General features: G+C 41.8%; 1 protein-coding gene across 1 annotated transcript in view; it reads left to right on the forward strand.

Moving 5' to 3' along the window:
• LOC138453590 (blood vessel epicardial substance-like) overlaps positions 1–21,440 on the forward strand; it is a 904,667-nt gene that overhangs the window by 18,819 nt on the left and 864,408 nt on the right. The gene's annotated exons all lie outside the window — the stretch shown is intronic.

Consider the following 21,440-nt stretch of genomic DNA (forward strand, 5'->3'; position numbering starts at 1 on the left):
ATCAGATTATCTGTTTCCAGGAGACCTGTGCAGTTGAATGCCACCACAATGTGGGATATGCTAGTTTCTTCATGCCGGCTCTGCAAAGCCACAGGGGCCATCCCAGTGGGGGGCTATTAGCACGGATCAATATTAGATTAAATACCATTGCAGAAATCATTGACTCTGGAACTAGTGATTTATTACATCTTAAGATATGATTCCCTACTGGGAATGTTGTTTATCTGTCCAATATCTGTGCCAGATACAATAGCCTTCCTGGGAGGAAGTTACCCATTTCAGACAAATTAAAAAAGCCTGTAATCCATCATATTAAGCAGGTTAACAATGAAGTATGTGTTCAGAATATTCCACAGAGGGATTTCAACAGGGATTTCAACAGACAAATTGAACCCATATACACAACAGTCTGACTGTTGAAGAAGAAGTTGTTCTGCGGAATACCAGACCTTGATTGCCCCCTGCAAGCGTTTGTACACCCACGCTTGCAACATTGCCTCCCTCCGTTACACAATAGGTTTCTGAGGATGTAATGGGCTACTCCTTAGAACCACCCATCTCTGGCTACTTTCAAAAAAGGTACCCAAATATGGTGCATAGATTACATCTTCCTGGAAACACTACACTGGCATTTGGCAAAATAGTTGAAGATCACCCCACGGCTGGAGAGTGATGACGACCCAGTCTGCCTCACATTAGAGTCCAAATTATCCATAAAAGTGGAACCCATAGTAAATCTACCAACCTCTGACATTGCTCTATCCAACAATTGGAAGGGGCTTAGATGGGTGGATTTTGATTATTCTTCAACGGCCCCTTGCTCTATTCTGCGCTACTACCTATGTTTTGGCTATACCACCTGCATAACGTTCATGATGCAACATCCTTAGAGTTCTTCCATCAAACCTAGGCGATACACTTCCTCCTTTTGCTCCTAACCCCACCAAACCAAATACATGCTCTACCAGGAAGCTCAACCCATGGCATAAGGAGTGTAGTCCGTAAAGCCTCCCTTTTAACCTAAATCAAATCAGATAAATGATAACCACAGAATTTCACGTCTTGAAGTACCTTAAAAATACATTATTTCGAAAAAACAGAAAGATGAGGAATTGGAGATGTGGGAAAGGCTCAATGGGGCTAGGAAATATACAGATTCCAAACGTTTCCGGCATCTAATTTCCAAACTATCCCCAGTGGCATTCATAGCCATCATCATATTGAAATCTTTATCCCTAAAAATAGCTGGTTTTCCCGCTTCAGTGAATTTCATAGCTCTACAATAGAAATTGAAACAACAGCTGCAGTAGCTCAGGACTGTTGCTGGTAGTCACACAACAGTTTGGGAATTGAGGTCATGACAGCACTCAAGTCTCAGAAATTAGGGTAGGCATCAGGCTTTGACAGAATCCCCATAGATTTAATAAAAGAGGAGCCCACCGTTTATGGTTCCCATCCTTACCTGTTTTTTTTAACTATCTGTTTATGGCTCATTACGTACCTACAAGTTGGCGAACAGCAGAAATTGTTCCCATTTTTAATAAAGGTGACTGTTTCTTTCATGGGAACTACAGACCAATCAGTCTTAACAGCTTGGCCAAGGTCTATGGGAAGATTCTTTTAAATCGTCTTGAAAACTGAGTCCAAGATAGCAGTTGTGCAAGTAGGATTCACGTGAGAAATGGGCACCATAGACCAAGCTGTTTTTCTTTTTCTTATCCTAACTAAATTTATAATTTTAAAATGGGAAGCTTTATGTTTGGTTTTTATTGATTTTAAAACAGCTGGAATGTATTGTGGGAAATGTTAGCCAATTTACAAATTCCCACAGATATACTTGCTCGATCCAAAGAATAAATGAACTTAATACGGCAGCAGTCAGATTTGGGCAGAGTGGGAAGGTCACTGATCCATTTCTAGTAGCTAGTGGGGTCCGTGAAGGTTGGGTACTTGCACCTTTGCTTTTTTTACTTTATGTTAATGATTTGGCACAAGAAATTGCTAACTCCAATGTTGATGCCCCCAAGACAGGTAGCAGAAAGGTTGTCATACTCTTGTATGCCGATGATGCTGTTCCTATCTCCAAGACGGGGGGGCTGCAAAAACAGGTCGATATTGTGGTGGGGTTTTGCAAAGAAAGAGGCCTTTCTATACATAAGCAAACAACAATGGTGATGCCCTGTCATCCTTCCTGGAAGACCAATGATAACATTACCCTGGATAGTGAACTTTTTCAGGAGGTCACATTTTATTCTAGAAATGGCAGTTGAGAAAGCAGCAGTTTAGGAACTTTTCTCCAGCCACCTCCGGTACCTTTGAAATATATATGGCTGAATCTGATTGTGTGGAAATGGGAGAGCCTCCCATCAGGAGAATTGGGGAACCAGAGGAAGAAGGACTAACTTCAGAAATACCTAACTGTGAGAAACAACCAAACAAAAGAGTCAGGGATGAGGCAAACCCAAAAGTCAGTGCAGAAAGTCAGTCTAATGAGGACTACTAAAAGGAGGTAATGGATGGTGTAGTTTTATCAATTGAAAGAATTAGCCAGACAGTTATGGAGGTGAAAAAGGAACCCAACTTGGTGAAAGAAAGAACATATCACCACGAGGAAAGAGTGACTAATTCAGATGAAAAAAACGGTTGTTTTATAGGAAAAGGTAGCCTCACTGCCACTACAATTGGATATGGCAACCAGAAAGATTGCTGACCAAGAACATTATATTAAGAGATCTAACATCAGAATAACTGGTGTTCCAGGGGAAGTAGAGAAAGGGAGACCAATTGAATTTCTGCAGAAAGTTGTGCCTCTACTTCTGGATTAATCCTTAGGGGAAACTCCTGGAGATTGAACAAGCTCATAGGGCCTTAGCACGCAAGCCACCCCTGGGCCAACTTTTCAGAGCATTTATAGTGTGTTTTCTGAGGTTTCCTGTCAATGGAAATGCAGAGGATCATCTGGGGTGACAACCATAGGATCATGTTCTTTAATGATTATGGAAAAGCTGTGGTGGGGCAAAGGAAAACGTTTAATGATATCAAACAAAGAGCTAGAGAAATACACTTAAGCTAGTAATTGATGGAGACCCTGATGCCTTTATGGACCATATAATCGCTGGAAAATTGATAGCTAAGATGAAATACTAACGTAGCTTTTTAGAATGACAGGTGTTTTACCTTAACTGTTAATAGGGTTGATGTGTTGTGCTGCCCATAGTATCACTTAGGTTACATTTGTTGTTCAATGTATGACAGTCCTAAAGTCATTGTTTTATCACATTTGTGAATTTCCATTGATTGTTGATAATTAATATATTGCTGGACACTGTTCCTTACTCCTATTGGTTGGTTTGTTTGGGTAATTCTTAGATTATCTTGTTGAATTGTCTTGCTCAAAATGGCGCTGCCAAACTAGATTGGTTATCGTTCCAATTGTGTGTGTTAGAATAATAATAAATGGGACAAGTACGTATGGCGGTGTGGTGTGTTTCATGAAGAATGTGTGTGTCTATGTCTGTACGCCGTGTGATATGTTAATTCAGTAACAGAGGAGAAGTCCGATAATGGTTCTTCTGCTCTGCCGCGTGACATGCATTGAGCGAACATCGGTAGATGCGGAATGCAGGCAAGGTGGAATTGAGTCCTCAACATAGGCTTCTTTCCCTTTCAACATAGAGTGGTGGAGAGCGATTCAGGGAACAATTGTTGTTGTAGCTGGGGCCGTGTGGAATAGATACAGTAAGTTGGCTTCTACGTTTCATATTGTTTTGCAAAGTGTTGAGAGACGTGTTTCATTGTACAGCATGTTGTTGACGCAATGACTAAATGCGCAGACTATTCCGTCCATTACTGTTTTTTTGCTGAGCATTTATATATTTCGATGTCATATGGAATGGTGAAGGTGAATTGGTGCACACGATCCCCCGATGCCATCTATACATATTCCAGTCTTCGTTTATTTTTTTTCCATTAACTTTTGTTTTGTAAAACCTGGTCTAAATGTTTTGTGTGTCTAACGCCTAGGTATTTAAAAAAAAGATATTGGGCCTCATTACAACCGACACGGTATGGAAACAACGGTGGCGGTAAACCCGCCGCCACCGTTGTTTCCATGCCGGGTGATCACAACTCCTTCAGGCGGAGGCGTCAAACCCGCCAGGTCTGACCTGGCGGGTTTAACACCGCCCGCCTGCAGGCGGACGAGGAAACACTGGCACCATCACGAGATGGTGCCCGGTGTTTCCATGATCCCCATTCCCATTGAGTCCTATCAGACTCAATGGGAATGGGGATTAACACCATTCCGCCTCCGGAATTCCCGGGTCACCGGAGTTGTAATACCCCGGTAATTCCGAGAATCACAGAGGCGGAATGGTAATAAGAGTCCGGCAGTAACCAGGCGGTTTTACCGCCTCAGTTACCGCCGGACTCGTAATGAGGCCCAATGTGTCTGCAATTGTTAATTGACAAAATAAATACGTAAAATTCTCTAATTTTCATCATTCATAGGTTGGATGCTAATGTACCAATGATGTTTCAATAAGGGTGGCAGGAATGAAATATAGAGATATTTTGAAGTATTAACACTGAGAATTGTTACTTAGGGGGGAGTAAGGTTATATTAAATATTTACTAGAGCAGAGGTGAGCAAGTAGAGACTTGAAGAAATGCTTGCTTGGACCTTCTAGCCTTGGTACTGCAATGCATCCAGTGAAATGATACAGGTGCAATGGTGCATTGCATATTCCATTGTGAATATCCTATAATTGCTGAACCAGTGAAATTAAGCGATTCATGATCCAAATAGTTGATGATGTTTAAAAAAAAAGTGTCCATTGTCATAGCTAATGTAGGAGTGGGCCTTTGATCACCGTAACCCAAAGTAGGACCACCATTTCAAGAGTAAGTGCATGTTTGTCCGTAAAGCAAGTTTATTGTACAAACAGCCAGTGGGACTAGATGACCTCCATCAAAGAGTCAAACTTACCAGAGTCTCCCTGAATCGCACAAAGAACATGCATTTTATGCAATTTGCAAAAGTTGAAACTCTCCAACAGTTGCTCTTACAAAGTCAAGCCCCACACATGATTGGTTAAACCTATACAATATAACCATAGTCCCTTCAGTTCCCACATTTTTCATTGGATACATTCATTTAAGCAACATCCTCTTTAAACCTATAATTGCATCTTTCATATTTACACTACTCCCCTCTCTGGGGTTCTTGCATATTTGGTCACAGCCCCATCTCGTAGTTACACAGTTTACACAATTGACAAACAGTATCAATTATTACAGGTTTCATCTGGGTGGAAAACCTTAACCCTACTTAGGACACACATGGGCATTCTATAGAAATGCCATTGATGTGAAGAGAAGGGAAACAAACAAACTTCCTTTTGATCTATTGTTGCTGGTTTTATCACTCAAACATATTGGTGTCCACATTTAATTCTTAACTATGCAATTTACCATTTCATACACACATGGTCCCAACCAACACTTTGACAACTCAATTTTTTTTTTTTTTTTTTTTATTGATTTGGTTGAATTTAATCAACCTTTCAAAAAGACAAAATAGAAATACAGCATTTAACATGATTTAGCATACATCAAACATGTCACAATAAATAAAAAAATTTAAAAAAAAAACTTATTTACATTATGTTACATTAATTATGACATGAATAAAACAAAGGAAGAAATAGAAGAAAAATTCACATACAACAATTAATTAAATGCTCCTTTCTGTTAAGTGTCTAATTTAAGACTGGTGAGAAAATTAACAGCTGCTATCTGGATTGCTAAGTTATTTGACCCCAACAGGACCGACCAGCATTCGACCTGTGTAATGTTTCCGAGGTATTGACAATGTCTTGCAAAGGCTATTTGTCTTTTGGAGGTAAGTGGGGCACATTCTGTAAATAGATGAACTAATGTCTCACCTCTAGGCGATTCTTGACAGAATCTGCAAACATTTTGTTCTGGGCTTACCAATCTGCGTTTTGCCCTTACTTCCAAAGTTGCCCATAGATTGAAACGAAAACGCACTATTCCTGATCTATATTTTAGGGCTGGTGAACGTATCAGATACAATGGTAATGTTCTGAGTTTTTTTGGTGGGAAACGTGCAATGTCGTTGTCTCGATACATTATACATAATTCGCATGTGTTGATCCAATCTGTTTGATAAATTTTAGATTTGGCTTTATCAGGATTCAACAACAACAGATCAATTGTAACTTCTGCTTTAGCCATTATCAAATACACACGATTTAGCCAATCTTTGATGTAACTAGATTTCTTTGCTGAGAAAATATAACACGAAAGTGTTTTAAGCAATACATTTGCGGTAGTCGACCGCAGGCATTTCCCAAAAAATGAACATAAACGCCAGTTGTAATGGGCTTCTAGAGAGGTTAGGCCAAGCTCATATCTCATCCATGAGGTAGGGACGCATTGCGGTAAATGAAGAATTGCGCGCCAATATTTTGCTTCCCACTGCTCGAACTTGAATGCAGAATCTGCGGGAAGAGTCTGCAAGCCATATAATAGCATGGGAATGACTTTCTTGGTCCAATAATGCCATGCTGGGAGGATGGAAAATTTGCCATATTTATACATGATGACACGGGCTTGTGAAATGGATGAAAGTAGCTTGGACTCAATCCTCTCTAGCTGCCCATGGGGTTTCAACTGACCCTCAAATATCATGCCTAGGTAGCAATAGCTTGGAATTACGCCGAGTGGGGTGCAGCCTATAGACCACACAAATGAGACTGGGCCTGAGCGCCTGGGCGAATATTGAATGATCTGAGTTTTAGACGTGTTGACAACTAGTTCATTAGATTGTACGTACTGATAGAACGTATCTAAAAGCCGTTGTAACCCCACCTGCATTCTAGAGATAAGCACTAGATCGTCTGCGTACATAAGCGATTGAACTTCCTGGGTCAACAGTCTGGGAGAATCGGAGATGACCGTTGAAAGGGCAAATTTAACATCGTGGATGTAATAATTGAACACCGCTGAGGCTAAGGAGCAGCCCTGTTTTAGACCACGATAGGTCGATATGTTGTCTGTTAGAAGACCATCTAGTGTAATGCGTATTCGTATAGACGTGTCATGGTGCAACGAGTGTATAATATCGTACAGGGACGCTGGGCAATCGTCTCTCAAGAGCTTTTTTAATAATAAAGGACGACTCACAGAGTCAAAGGCTGCATTTAGATCAATAAAAGCCAAGAACAACTGTTGTTTTGTCTCTTGGCACTGAGCTTTGATTGCATTCAAGGTCATGAGATTGATGTTGGTTCCCATTCCTGCCATGAAGCCAGTTTGGTTGGAATCCCTGAATTTATTATTTCCTGTCCAAGTATTGAAATCGGCTAGTACCAATTTGGTAAAGATTTTCCCTGGGGCATCTAGTAACGCAATCGGTCGATAGTTTGCAGGTTGTGACCGGTCGCCTTTTTTAAAGATTGGAATTATGATTGAGGACTTCCATGATGTAGGAATCAAACGGGTGCTTAATATGTCACTAAAGATTGTAAATAAGATCTTAGACCAAATGTCTGGATGATTTTTAAACATATGGTTTGACAACCCGTCTGGTCCTTCTGCTCTTGAAGAACTCAATTTTTTGATTAGGTCAAAAATTTGCTCAACCGAGACTTTTAAATTCCAACTGGATGTTGACACTGGCAAATATTTAGTGTGGTTATAACAAGGGTCAGCATATAGTGTTGAAAAATGCTTGATCCACATATGTTCAGAGACCCCATTCAGTTGGGCATCTGCTTGGTGATGGTATGAGTGACTATTCAGCAGCGACCACATGCCAGCCGAATTTTTATTACTCATAGCCCTACTCATGGCTTCACTATCTCGTTGGAATAACAAGGACTTGCGCCCACTGAGCCAGTTCTTATATTGGCATTTTGCAGATTTTAATGCCTGCCACTTGTCCGCACTAATTGAGAGTAAAATTTTTCTTTTAAGCATCCTAAATTCTGTCCTTCTTTTGGCAACTACCTGATCAAAGGTATGTGAATGTTTGATCGAGTCGGATTGCGGTATATTTATGGTCTGAGCAAATGAACGTAGCAAATCTATGTATTCGATGCTATTACAATGGAGGGCCCTATTCGTTATGAGATGTTCAAACTGGTTCAGGGAGTTTGCAGTCCATTTGAGACGTGTGCATGAGTTGTTTACTCCCACGTTGCCACAATAATAAGAATCTCTAGTTGGCATTGTATATTGGAACGTGCACTGTAAGGACAGGAGGCAATGATCACTTTTAAGATGGTCAATAATCTCAAAGTGGTCTATTTGTTGGAAAAGCCTGGTGTCGACATAAATATAATCTATGATACTATTTGATTGCCCTCTATGCCAAGTGTAATGCGGGGGGACATCATTATGTACTGAGCCATTGACCATATGATAGTTGCGTTCGGACATAATCAACTCCCATTTTCGAGCACCTTGAGTTTTGGCACCCAACTTCCAACAGTTGAGGTTCAAATCACCAAGTATGATGGTATACATAATTGATTTGTCAAGTGAGATTAGATCAAGCATGTCATGTAGTCCTGCAAAAAAGGTTTCATCAGGCATGCTGAGCGGATTACGGTAAATATTTACTACAGCAAAGACTAGGACTTTATTACGGATTTTTACAAGCTGTATGTGCGCACCTACAGATGCCCAGACAGTGACTGTAAACCCTAATTTAATGTTCACAGCCACCAGTAAGCCTGATGCCGGTCTGCCTGCAGTCAATACTGCAGGAATCAAGGCTATTTCATAGCTGTCCCATATCGGAGCTTTGGTGAGCCATACCTCTTGTAAGGCGATGAGGTGGTATAACATAGGCATTTCTTTAAAAGAGGAATGAAGATGTTTGTGCCCTCTTGTGTTCCAGCTGACAAATAACAATGTGTTTCTGATCTCTCCTTTTGGTGGTTAATGCCGAGAATTCTCAGATGTCCACGTTTCTCTGGATTCACCACGGGAGCCCTGATATATCTTGGGGATCATGACTGGAGTGTTCAAAGGCAAGCGAGCAAATTCTGGTTCCTCTGCCAGCAAAAACCCCATATTAAATAAGACCATTTTATTGCGCCATATTGATTGAAGCACTATGCTTGATGGAATCCAGAGTCTAACTATGGACAAGGTGTCCTCGGAGATAAATTCGACCTGGTCGATATCGCGTGAGGTGATATTACGTAATTCATCAATGTCACCAAAAATATTCAGGACACTTTGCCGATTAAGATCATACATTTGATTGCCACCCTCTCGACATTTGAGAATTAAAGTGTGGCATTGAGCTCGTCCCGAATTGGGTTGCCCTGAGGACCAGCGCTTGTTGTTACGCGGGGACCCTTTTATATTGGAGGGCCAACTTGGTCTGAGATTTCTTGCCACCTCGGGAGGTGCATTAATAGGGGTTTGATGCACATTAACTGGGTATGCTAGTGATCTTATAGAATCGCCCTGGGCTTGCGTAAACACCGATGCCACCTTGGCGGAAAGATATTCATCAACTTTCTTTTTAAGTTCATCTGTCAAAGATTGAATGCTATTGGCATTGATAGTATGTGTGTCACTGGGCATAGGCGCAAACGTGACCATCTTGGGGTGACTTACAATATCACAGGGAACTTGAGCAGGGGCGGGAAGTTGCGAGGACATAACTTCACAGGGAGCGAACCAGCACTGCTTTTAATTGATGATTTGAGTGATATCTGTGTTTGCACTGAACGTGGGGGGAGAAGAATTTGAACAGTGGTACTTTTGTCTGAAATTAGAAATGGTGTAGGTGTTTTCTGAAACTCACTTAAAGCTTGTACCAGTTGTGTTAAAGGGGACCGGGGCACAGACGGGGGATCCTGGGTCAAGCCAAAATTGGGAGAAACTAAAGGAGTACCTGCCGCATCAGGCCCTGCAGGATGTATAGGAGCAACAGTTTCCATATCACCCAACTCACAGTTAGCTATAGTTGTTTTCTTTTTACTAAGGGCTTTAAAAAAGGCAGACAAGGTGCTCTTTGGATGCTTAATTCCAATCATGTTTTTCGTTTTTTTTATTGGAATAAAGGTTTGTTTTTTATTATTTTTCTTTTTTGGTTTCTCAACTGTTGGACGTGTTAAATCGCTCAGTCCTTGTGTGTCCATCGAAACACCGCTAGATGGTACAATTATACCCTCTAAAGCCCCAGTTTTCATTTTTGGAATCAGGATTGGGATGGAATCATGATTCTCAGGCACCGGGTCTCGGCCAATAATGCCTTGAATTAAGGGCAAGGGACATGGTATCAGTGGGCGTGGAGGTGCTTCTTTCACTGGATCAGTGGAGGTTGGTAAAATGAGTGAAGTAACATCACAAAGAATCGACGGGCTGGGCAACATAACCACTGATTGGTCTAACTTGTCTTTGTGGACCTCAGTTTTGGTGAGCTGTTGCATCGAGAGCCACTGCATCAGATCTTCGAATTGGGTTGATTGGCGAGCCACTTTGGTATCCAGGGATTCGAAGAGTTTACACAGACTATACACTGCTGTGTTAATGGCTATTAATGTGGGTTGAATCATTGATATGGTTTGAGCAGCATTGTTGAGCAGCTGTGGTTTGAGAGGGCGCGGTGTTGGTAGAGCAAACGAGTTGAGAAAAGAAAGAGCAATGTCTGAGGGCGGAACAGTAGAGTCATCAGGGACACTGCTGATACGTTGCGCCTCGCTGTTCGTGTGAATAAACTCAGACGAACTTTCATGAATGGATATGACTTGAGGATCAGACAATAAGAGTGGGAAAGCAATGGGAGAAATAGACATGTTCGCATCGTATACTTTATGACAGGACTTGATAGATTCAATCATAGTTCGATCAGAAATTGGGCAAGGATTGGAGCACCTCAATGGTGTACGCTGCGAGGAACTGATTTTGCCAACTGTGAGAGGAGAAGGAGTAGAAGTCATACTTGAAGGGACAACGACAGAAGACTCTAAATGTGTGATACTTATACCACCATGTATCTCTTCAAATGGAAAGCGGGTTTGTTTAGGCAGGTTTGCAGGGGTGACAGACATAGCAGTAAAAAATGTTTGGGGTGCCACTATAGAATCCGCTGTCTTTGGTGAAGAAGATTGGGTCTGTGACATCAACACCAGTGGAGCAATAGTTGGCATGTTTGTGGTAAGCTTGTATGCTGTGTATGGAAGCATGGTGAAGAAAGATACACTTAAGGTGAGCTAAGGTGAGCAAGGGCCCCACCGAGCAACAGCTATACTTGAATATGTCACACCGCTCAACGCGAGAGCAAAAGTCAAAGTGCAATCAGCACTGAGCAATAGACAATTTTCAATTACTACCTTCGCATTTGATACTGTTGAAACCACAAACAATAAAAACCCAATTCACTTACTAATAGAATCAGAAAAGAATAATAACTGGCCCAACACCGCGGTGCGCGCACCGCGAACAGCAAACAGTACTTGAAGTACTTGCACCGGTGCGCAGCGCGGGTGCGCAGGCTCAGAGGCAGATAAAGGAAATGGAAAGGCGTGGTCACAAAAAAGGGGAGGAGTTGGTCAGTGTAGTGTAGTCCTAGTAAGTAAAAGAAAAAAAAAAGGTATAAACACGAAAAACTCGAAAGGTAAAAAAAAAAATACACTTTTTTTTTTTTTTAGATATGTTACGAGATTCAATGCAAAGACACTGTGCACAAAACGTGCTAGCGTGCTAGTGTGCTAGTGCGCACAATGCGTAGGTTCAACAGCACAAAGTGTGCGTAAGTTCACAAGCACAAACGTGCAAGTAATCCCTCCAGTTAGCAATAATAAAGTACAAAGCTCTGCCGCCACAATCACCTTTCTTCTTTTCTAAGGCAGGCACTAGAGAGTGTAACTCTCAAAGACGTCCTCCGGGCCGTTGTGGAGCCAAATCCAATGCAGGTCTCAGTCTCAGCAGTGAGCAGTGAGCAATACAGCGAGTGCTTCCAGCAAACAGTACTTGAAGTACTTGCACCGGTGCGCAGGCTCAGAGGCAGATAAAGGAAATGGAAAGGCGTGGTCACAAAAAAGGGGAGGAGTTGGTCAGTGTAGTGTAGTCCTTTCTTCTTTTCTAAGGCAGGCACTAGAGAGTGTAACTCTCAAAGACGTCCTCCGGGCCGTTGTGGAGCCGAATCCAATGCAGGTCTCAGTCTCAGCAGTGAGTAACTCAATTGAAAATACATGACCTGTTGGTGCACCTTCCACGCAAGCAACCCTTGCATCAGGTTAATTGTCCGGCCCTTAAACCCAGCCCTACCAGGTGTCTGAAATCCCTCCCTCATTCAATAACAGGCTCCTATGTACTTACAGAGATTACATCTCTCTTCTACAATAGCAGCAGCCCATAAAATAGTTTAGGTCGAAACTGACTGTGGTTCTCCCTCTAAGTCTTCAATTTTGTAAAACCAATTTCCTGGCCATACAAAGTTTCACCTGCATCAGATCCACGCTTTGGTGATTCACACAAACTCCCCACAAGGAGGGGGCACACGGCACACAGAATCATTTATTCATAATATCCGCCATATATGACATCTATCCCATAAGGCTTCCACTGTATGTATGTTCTTGCATGTGTGTGTTATAGATGTATGTGTCCCCTCATCACAATCTTCATTGACAACCTTCTATGTCGCATATCTTACACAAAAAACCCTAAAATTAACATTTATCCCATTCACATTAACTACACTATATTTGTGCCAATTTGAAACATCGCTGTCACCCCAGTCCCCAATAAGGCATGTGTAATTCAACCTTCTCTTTACCCGTGGCACCTTTAGTAACTATCCCAACATTATGTAGTAGGGAGCTGCCATGAGACAACGAATAAAAGGCAGCCTGCTGGGTTTGTTGACCTAAGAACTTAGGTTGTCACAGTGGTTTCGTTATACAATGACATAAGGCACAGTGAATCCTTGACGGGTTTGGGGACTAGTGCCACGTTGATTGGTAACTTCACTGGAATGGTTCTGGATACTTTTTTTTAGGTGTCGGTTTCCTGATGCTTGCACCGCAAGAGTTGATGGAACTGATGGATGGTGCTGTATGTTATGGAGACAGGTTTTGGGAAGGAGTTCTGTGAGTTTGGGTTCATGGAAGGAGACACAGACAAAGGATTCAAAGTTGAGCAATATTTTATTATAGAAAAGGTCTGGATGGATTAATGTCTAACTTGTCCTATCCTATGGAGGGGTTGCCCTTCCTAAAGGAACTAAGGGAAGTCTTTGTCAGTATTTGCGACTTAAAAGTCTGTGTCAAAATCCTATACTTGCCCTCCCAACTAATACTTACAATGTGCAGGGATATCAACCATAACCTAAATAGTGTTTTCGACATAAAGTTCTGAGCTGTCTTTAGCTCCAGCTTACTTCTTCAGACTCCTTTAAAAAATGTTCAAAAGTTCAGTATACAATGTTCAAAGGGTCAGTATAAAGTTCAATTTGTCTTCCATCAAACATCAGAAGAAATACAGTTTCATAAAGACCATGGTGGCCTTCTCCAAAACCCAACACAGTTTCAGGGCAACACATTATCAAGGCACCAACACCTAAGGTTTTCAGCACCCCAAGTTCAGTGTCACTACACAAATGAAGTATCTTGAGCACAACTCCAGGAGAACACAGTTTCCAAAAAAAGGCAAAGGCTTAGGGTTCCCTTCCCCATGCTCAATTGTTTAACTCAACAAAAGTATCTTACCACTTTGCTTTTCCAAATAGTCTCTCAGAGCTTGGGACTCCCTTCCCCAAGTTTCATGGCATTTGGTTTCTTGTTTTCACCACAACACACTTCCTGGATTAATATCAAGAAGTTCTGTGGTCAAGGCACAGTTTTATTTCATTTATTTGTATTTAAATTTTTTTTTATAACACGCCTAATACCGTACCTGAGTTTGGTTTCCAAGCACGGATCTGGTATTTGAACCTCTTTTACTCTGTGTGGTCTTGCTTCCAAGACCAGCGCGTTGCCCCTATGCTATTCTCCTATGCTCCGTTCACCTGGCGGGCAGAAGTTTAGGAGGCCACCCTAGTTTAGTGGAACAAGGGAACCTTCTGGACAAACCAGACCAATCTACGGTAGCTTGGCTGGAGGTCAAGAGTAAGGGCCTGAGTCACAGAATGTTTTCCTATGGGATTGCACCATTATATAAAGCTTCTGTGAATCGGGCCCTAAGTCTCAGGAGGAGTGAGAGTGATCGGAATCCCATAATGAGCCCACACAGTAAAACTCCACAGATTACCCTTAGACAGATGTATATCAAAAATACATTTATTATAATAGGCCTTTAGACCAAAACATGATTAAACCACAGTTATTTTAGACCACCGGCCCACCCATTACGGCTCACACCACCAGGAACATAATATTAACTTTTCCGTTCCACGAGGAACAGCTCTCTGGTCAAGGCACAGTTTCAGACCACAGGTCCACCCAATACAGGTCATCCAACCAGGAGCTTTCAGGCTTCCTTCAGAGTTCAAGATAATATATGGTAAACCATCCGTTGAATGCAACTTCACACTTTTACCATATTGAATTCAGCACTTGGTTATAACTGTGGTTCTTATTTCATAGTGGCTTTAGCATGGTAAATTCAATCTGATGTTCAGAATAAATTCTCTTTACTGGCTTCTTTGATTTCAATGTTCTTTAAGTTTGAATTATTTTCTTTTACTTTCTTTAGTTCAATATTCAATATTAATAGAACAATTATAAGTGAAAATCCAGTTTTGTTTCACTTGTTTCATTTCCTGTTAGCAATCTTTCCTGGGGATTTTTTCATGATTTCAAACTTTGCTCCCACTTTGTTTCCACGCACACCTCCCTTTTTGTTTTGAGGTTTACAGTTCAATACAGGATCTTTCAAGAATGGATTTTCATGCGTGTGAATGCAGGGAAACTTGTTAGGCATAGTTCAAGAGTTCCAACCAAACATGCCTTTCTTCGTTACACCTGTGTCTGGTTACTTCGTTTTCACTCACGTAAGACATACACCAGGCTATGCTTTCTTAATCTCCCCTTCTATCGTCTTCTCGTCTTCTTCTGTGGCCAGGGTCTCACCACCTGCCCCTCAGACACTCCTGTGCTCTCTTCTCAGCCCAGGGGAATGAGCACCTTTGGAACCTTGCTGCAAACTGAAAAGACACACCTCCTGGTCCCCTTCCATGGACTCTCTCCTTCTCCTTGGGGGCACAGCTCCCTCGCCATGCTTCCTTCAGCTGCTTCAACTTGCAGACCCTCAGCGTCTCGGTGCCAACTCTCCTCCAGCTGGCCTGGGCACCTGGAGCCACTCCATTTTTCTTCCAACTTTTCTGTTGATCTCGAATTCCACCTTCTCCTTCTCTTTCCCCTTCTCTCCGACCTCCCTGCAGCCCATCCTTTTATACACTTGTGTGGGCTATGGATTGGCCTTACCTGAAAGTGCAATGAAAGCCAGTAGTTGCTATATCCAATCAGCAAAGTCAGTGCCTTAAGTGCCCTTGATCAGCCCTTTCAGACGCAGATTATCCATCCTAAACCCGTTTTCCCTAACCACAATTAAGCCCTTCAGCCCTGCTCGGGATCATCTCCTTTGTCTTGTTAGTCTCTTCCAGTGTTGTCACGTTATTTATTTATTTATTTATTTATAGCATTTTCGGAACGCCCAATACCTGAGGTATCATGCTGTTTGTACAGGAAAGATATAAGAGAGAAACAGTACAGTACATGAGTACACATTAGTGAAAGGTCAGGCGCCAAAAGATGCAGTCTGGTGTTAGGTTGTGCATCCAAAAGTAGGGACTGAACAACAGCATCCCGGCGTGAGCAGTTAGACATATCAGTCAAATAACCAGGTTTTTTAGCAGTCTCTTGAATGTTGCATAGGAGGGTTTATTCCTGATGGTCGGTGGTAATGAATTCCAAAGGGTGAGCGCAGTAACACTGAAGCTCCCGCCACCTCCTGCTCTAACAAGTTTGAAGCGTGCAGTGGACAACGGAATTCTGTTGGAGCATCAAAGGAGTTGCTTCTGTTGTTTCCTTGTGATGGTGTCATTCAGGTAGAGTAGGGCTTTGTTTAGATGCACCAGTGGGCAATCGATAGGGTCTTAAAGACAATTCGAGCTTTGATGGGGAGCCAGTGCACTCATCCTTGACACTTCGGTGCGGGGCTTGAATCGTGGTTTCAAATCTTGCTGTGATCACCTAAAGTTTGTTTTTATCTCTGTCGTAGAAGAGGTGATTGTGTGGGCTGTCGTTTGCAGCTCTTCTGTGAACCACTTTATTTTCTCATACTTCAAGGCCCTCATACAGCTCAACAGATCTTATCTGGTCAGGCCTTGAGATGATCAGATAATTGGGGGGGAGAATTAGCAGTACCATTTAAAGCCCTCATTATCCACTCAGAGATTCTTAAGAGGTGGGGGAAACCTATTCAGATAATTTTGTATGAAAGTAGGAGGGAACAAGAAGAAAGGAGGACTTTGTGACAGATGTGGAAAAAGAAGGGCATTGTGAGGATAGTCAGAGACAGCTCTTTTTCCAACTACCCACTAGGCTACCTTCTGGAATTGGACAACCATGGGCACAGCACTGCAACCTATATGGAAACCACCAGAAATCGGCACATTTTGTCTACTGAGAGAAAGCGATGGTGGCAGTAACAGTCACCAATGGAAACAGAAGAAAAACAGTTGAACAATACCCACAAATGCAGTCAGAAAGTATGCCTTTAGCAGAATCCTTGAAGAAAAGAGTTAGCAAGTCTACAGTAGCAATTCAAGTGCTTAGCGAGTAAGGGTTTCACAACAAGGAATGTAAGACCCATATCTACAACAAGGCGCTGCACCTAGACATAACTATCACCATGCAAACATAAACCTGCAATGAGGAACCCATCTGCACCTTTCAGCCAACATCAATTTAAGAATGTGGACATTGTCCTAAGCATCAAAACATCACATCTACAAAGATTCTCATCTCTGATGTCAATACCATTCTGGAAGGATATATTGGAAGACCACACCTAACATAGGATGTCCCCCCCCCCAATTAACTTGGCCCACAATAAATAATTTAGTTTGATTCAGCTAGCCATATCTATGAGTCATATTGAGCCACTCCCCCTGTGCCAAGAATGAACCAAGAACCAGGCTGGAGTAAATCTTGCACTAAAAGGTTACACATGCCACCTTCTCTGTGGCACAAAACACAGCTTCAATGCAAAACACACTTTTTCCTTTTGGTAATAAACAGGTAAATATTACTTGATAAGGTTTAGATTTAAAACAAAACACAGTTTTGTTTTCAAACAATTTCATAGGATGTCCTTTGTACGTGTCAATTCCCTGCACACTTGAAAAGGCTAGCAGTTTGAAATCACATAGACTTTTAAGAATACTTTTGATGGATAGAACACTTCTTCCTCTTTCACCCAAAAGCAATACAAAATTGTTCTGCTATCAGGGAACTCTCAGTTAAGAGTTTATATTTTTCAATGGAGAATTACACTTGGTTTGACTTTGCATAGCACTTCTCTCCCCAGCAACAAAGCCCAGGCAACAGTTATATGCACCACCCTATGTTTAAAGGCAAGGTCTGGGGAGGGGGGACAGTTAAGACTTTTGGTTTGCAACCAGGGCAGCCCTTTGTGCAAAGGCCAGGTCTGGGGAGTGAGGACAGTTCGGAATTCTGTTTTTGGCCAAGGGCATCGCTTTGCACAGTTGGGAATTTCATTTTGGTACAAACACATCCCGGTTCCTTAGTGAAGTCTGGGGTTGACAGGAAAAATAATTGCACTCCAATTACTTTAAGTAACTATACCTTAAGTTCCCGTTAGGAAAGAGGGTTCGAACTCCTCAGAGCCCCCCTGCGTCAATCTATTTGGGAGTCAATTACATTCATATTCAGTAAAATATGCTAAGGGTCTACACAATTTGCCCTCCCACCCACTGTTAAGGGAAAATATTAAGGCAGGCAGGTCCCTTACTTACTCAGTTTCAGATGGATCAATCTGCTTACATTGACACACAGGGAAGATGGCAGGGCTCCTCTTTGGACAGCACAGGGGTCTGGTCAAACACCTTAATCAAAGATAGTCACCAGCATCCATCCCTCATTTGGATCTCCTTAACCATCGGGCCCAGTCAGTCTTTTAGGCTTCCCCAGTTTCTGTCTCCCATGCAACGTTGTCTCCATCAATTTGAAGCCTTTTCACCCAGGTAATATCAAATTGCTGTGTCAGGATTCACCCAGATGTATTATTATGCCACGTCTCCTTCCAGATGTTTTGGCAGCTCTCCCTTAAATGTTTTTTTTTAGGCAAGTTATGTCCCTCTCTCCATAGATCAATGGATTTTTAACCCATAAGCCATACCAAATCTTTAAATTAGCAGGTGCCCATTTATTGTTTCTAAACTTTCATTGGAGGTCTATCCCCTCTTCTTCCCCTAAGGTCCAACCCCTCTCTGCCGATAGGCCATTGGAGTTATATGTTGGAAGTGATGGGAAGAGGAATTGTTTTGTGTCTGCTTGGCCACGCGAGGGGAGCACTTACACTTGTGTCTCCCCGGACCCCTGGCAAAACTAAGTTATTAGACTCAGACAAGCAAAAGACCACACATAAACTACTTATCATAAAGCAAATGGCTCGTTACAGGCCTTTCTATTCGCATGTTATATATATATATATATATATATATATATATATATATATATATATATATATATATATATATATATATATGAAATGGGCATACATATACTAACATACATTTAGATATATATAGATATAAGGAACGTCACTTTTAGACAGGAAGAGGAAGTCACCTTCATCTTGGCCACGACAACACTGCTTAGTGCCTCAGCATGTAGCCAAAGAGATCACTCGTTCTAACGGGGTTTGAGGCGGAGCGTCCTCCATCTCAGCAGGACTGCATCACCCGGGTGTCCAAATTCCAACAAACTCTTGCCACGCAATACACTCTCCTTTTTGGGGGCATTTCCCCGCCCCCCTCAGTTGTGTCTGCCCTCGGCTGAAGAGCAGATCATAAGTCGAAAGGGACAGAGGGTGGAAAAAAAACAGCTAGAACTGGAAAAACCCAGCACCCCTCTCCTCGCATTCATTCCCAGAACCCCTTATCATGCACCTGTAGGACGCTCCGAGTCCCTGTCCATATTAGTCCTCCAGTGGACAATACAATAACTATTCCCTATAGCAAGTCCACCCGGCAACAATATTTATGTCGCTATGTGACCTTGCTCTGTTTTTGCTACTGAAATGCTTGTTTATTCTGTGAAGCCTGTGGAAACGCAGGCTTTATTACTGTGATGGTAGATGAGTGTCCAAAATGGCTGCACATCGACGCTGTGTTGTTCTAGCTCACATTTCGCCAAGCATTACAGGATTCCACCCACCCACCAGAGTTAGCATTTATACTTTATGTTCACCCCAAAATGTCACAACATGACAAAAATGTGCAATTTGCCAACTAACATTATAATATCTATATATTTATTTTCCTCTAATCATAACGGGTCTGTAGAACTGATTTTCGTTTTGGCAGGGTATTGCATGTGCAAGCTCTAGTTTTTCACCTTTTGCGCAAACATTATCATAGTTATGAATGTGACATTTTCTACCATGATATCTAATTTAATAAGTCACCATTACCCCAAATTTCATATTGTGGACATTTTCTGAAAGCTTGAAACACATTTTTGGTTATCACTTAAGTTCTGAAACTTGAATTTGGATGAAAGATATATCAACACCACTGCCTGGAAATCAGGTTTAAAATAACATATGTCCAAACCCTGTAAGTATCACGGTTCAATGGTTACTTAGTAACAGGACATGTCTAATGTAAGTCTATGGCCCATATTAACATAGATCATTTGCAGTTTAATTTCTTCAATTTAAGTTGCAGGGAGGCCACAGCATCTGTTCTAGCCTCTGGGCCTAATGTTGTCTTAGCTTGCAATACAATGATCAACATGGCATAAAATAACCAGAAATCATGTCACACTATCTGCTATGTAATTTCAGAGAAGATGAGCATGTATATTATTATTTGCACCACGCTCCAGGACGGTACAGGGCCTATACAAAGGAAATCAGAGATCTAGACTGCAGGCTGACCCCAATGTTTACTTTTAATGAGCACATTGGCTGATGGAAATGGCAGATAAGGGTGATTGTGTGGGAGATTGTCCCTGTCTTCCACTGTAAATATTCGGAGGGAGTCAGGATGAAACTAAATGAGGTAGCCCTTCTCTCTGATCTGTCATTTCTTCCACCTCTGTTCCCAAGCTTTTTTTCTATTTCATTATTTTTATGCTCACTTTTTCACCCTTTATTGCTGGCCTACCCCTTTTACTTTGTTCACTTTTCTCTCATGTATCCACCAGACCCTATAAGATTCTTTCTTGCCTATCTCCCCTCATCTCTTCTGAGAGGGTCTTCTTTCATCTATTTCTTGCTTCCTAAATCAATCATCTTCTAATTCCCTTCTCTTTGCTGCCCACCTTTGATGAGCTCTATATTCCACTCTGACTATAATGGCCTTATCTGCGCGTGCAAAGGGCTATTGTGTGCATGCATCAGAAGGATGTGAAAGGCTGAGTGTGCAAATGTGCATTTTTGGCATGCATGCAAGTATGTGAAAGACTATGGTTTGTGTGCCTGAAAAGCTAAACTGCATATAAAAGGTTAGGTGTGCGCTTGTAAGGTTGAGGTCTGTCTACATGTGAAAGTCTGCATTGCTCATGCAAAGCTGCGGTGCCATGGCATGTGTTCCTGTGGGTTTTGTACGTGTTACCATTTGGACACCATCTTGATTCAATGACCGCACCAAAAGCTACGATTATAGTTAACCCATCTATTGCCAGGTTCTATAATCTGGACCAGGCGAGTGAGGCATAGGCTAGTTTTTTAAAATTAATGCACATCCCATGCTGACATTCAACTTTCTTGACAAACGTGAACTTTGCTTTCCATTGACAGTTGGCAGGTTTATAATTTGCGTGGCTTTGTGGAAAAATACATGAAGCCTCCCCTAATCTCCATATGAATTGACATCACGGGAAGTGAAACCACAGAAAATTAGCTCACATGTATCCTTAGTAAATACTCAATGTGATGATGATAAGTTACATTAAAAAACATTTTTATAAGTAAGCCTAGAGACACTTAACTTTGATGTGAAAATTAACAAGTGGCATTATCATTATTATATATGAAGCAGTACCTTGAGTGAGCTTTTTTGTGTAGTGTATAAACTGAATGGCCTGTGGGCACTTCTAAGTCTGGCAGATAACACAGTGAGATAAAATGATTTGCTGTCAAGGCTCACACACTTAAGTTCTTTGTTAAGCCAGGATTTGAGACCAGTCTGCAACATA

Source organism: Ambystoma mexicanum, chromosome 4p, assembly GCF_040938575.1.
Source record: "Ambystoma mexicanum isolate Mex_15411 chromosome 4p, UKY_AmexF1_1, whole genome shotgun sequence".
Classification (NCBI taxonomy): Eukaryota; Metazoa; Chordata; class Amphibia; order Caudata; family Ambystomatidae; genus Ambystoma; species Ambystoma mexicanum.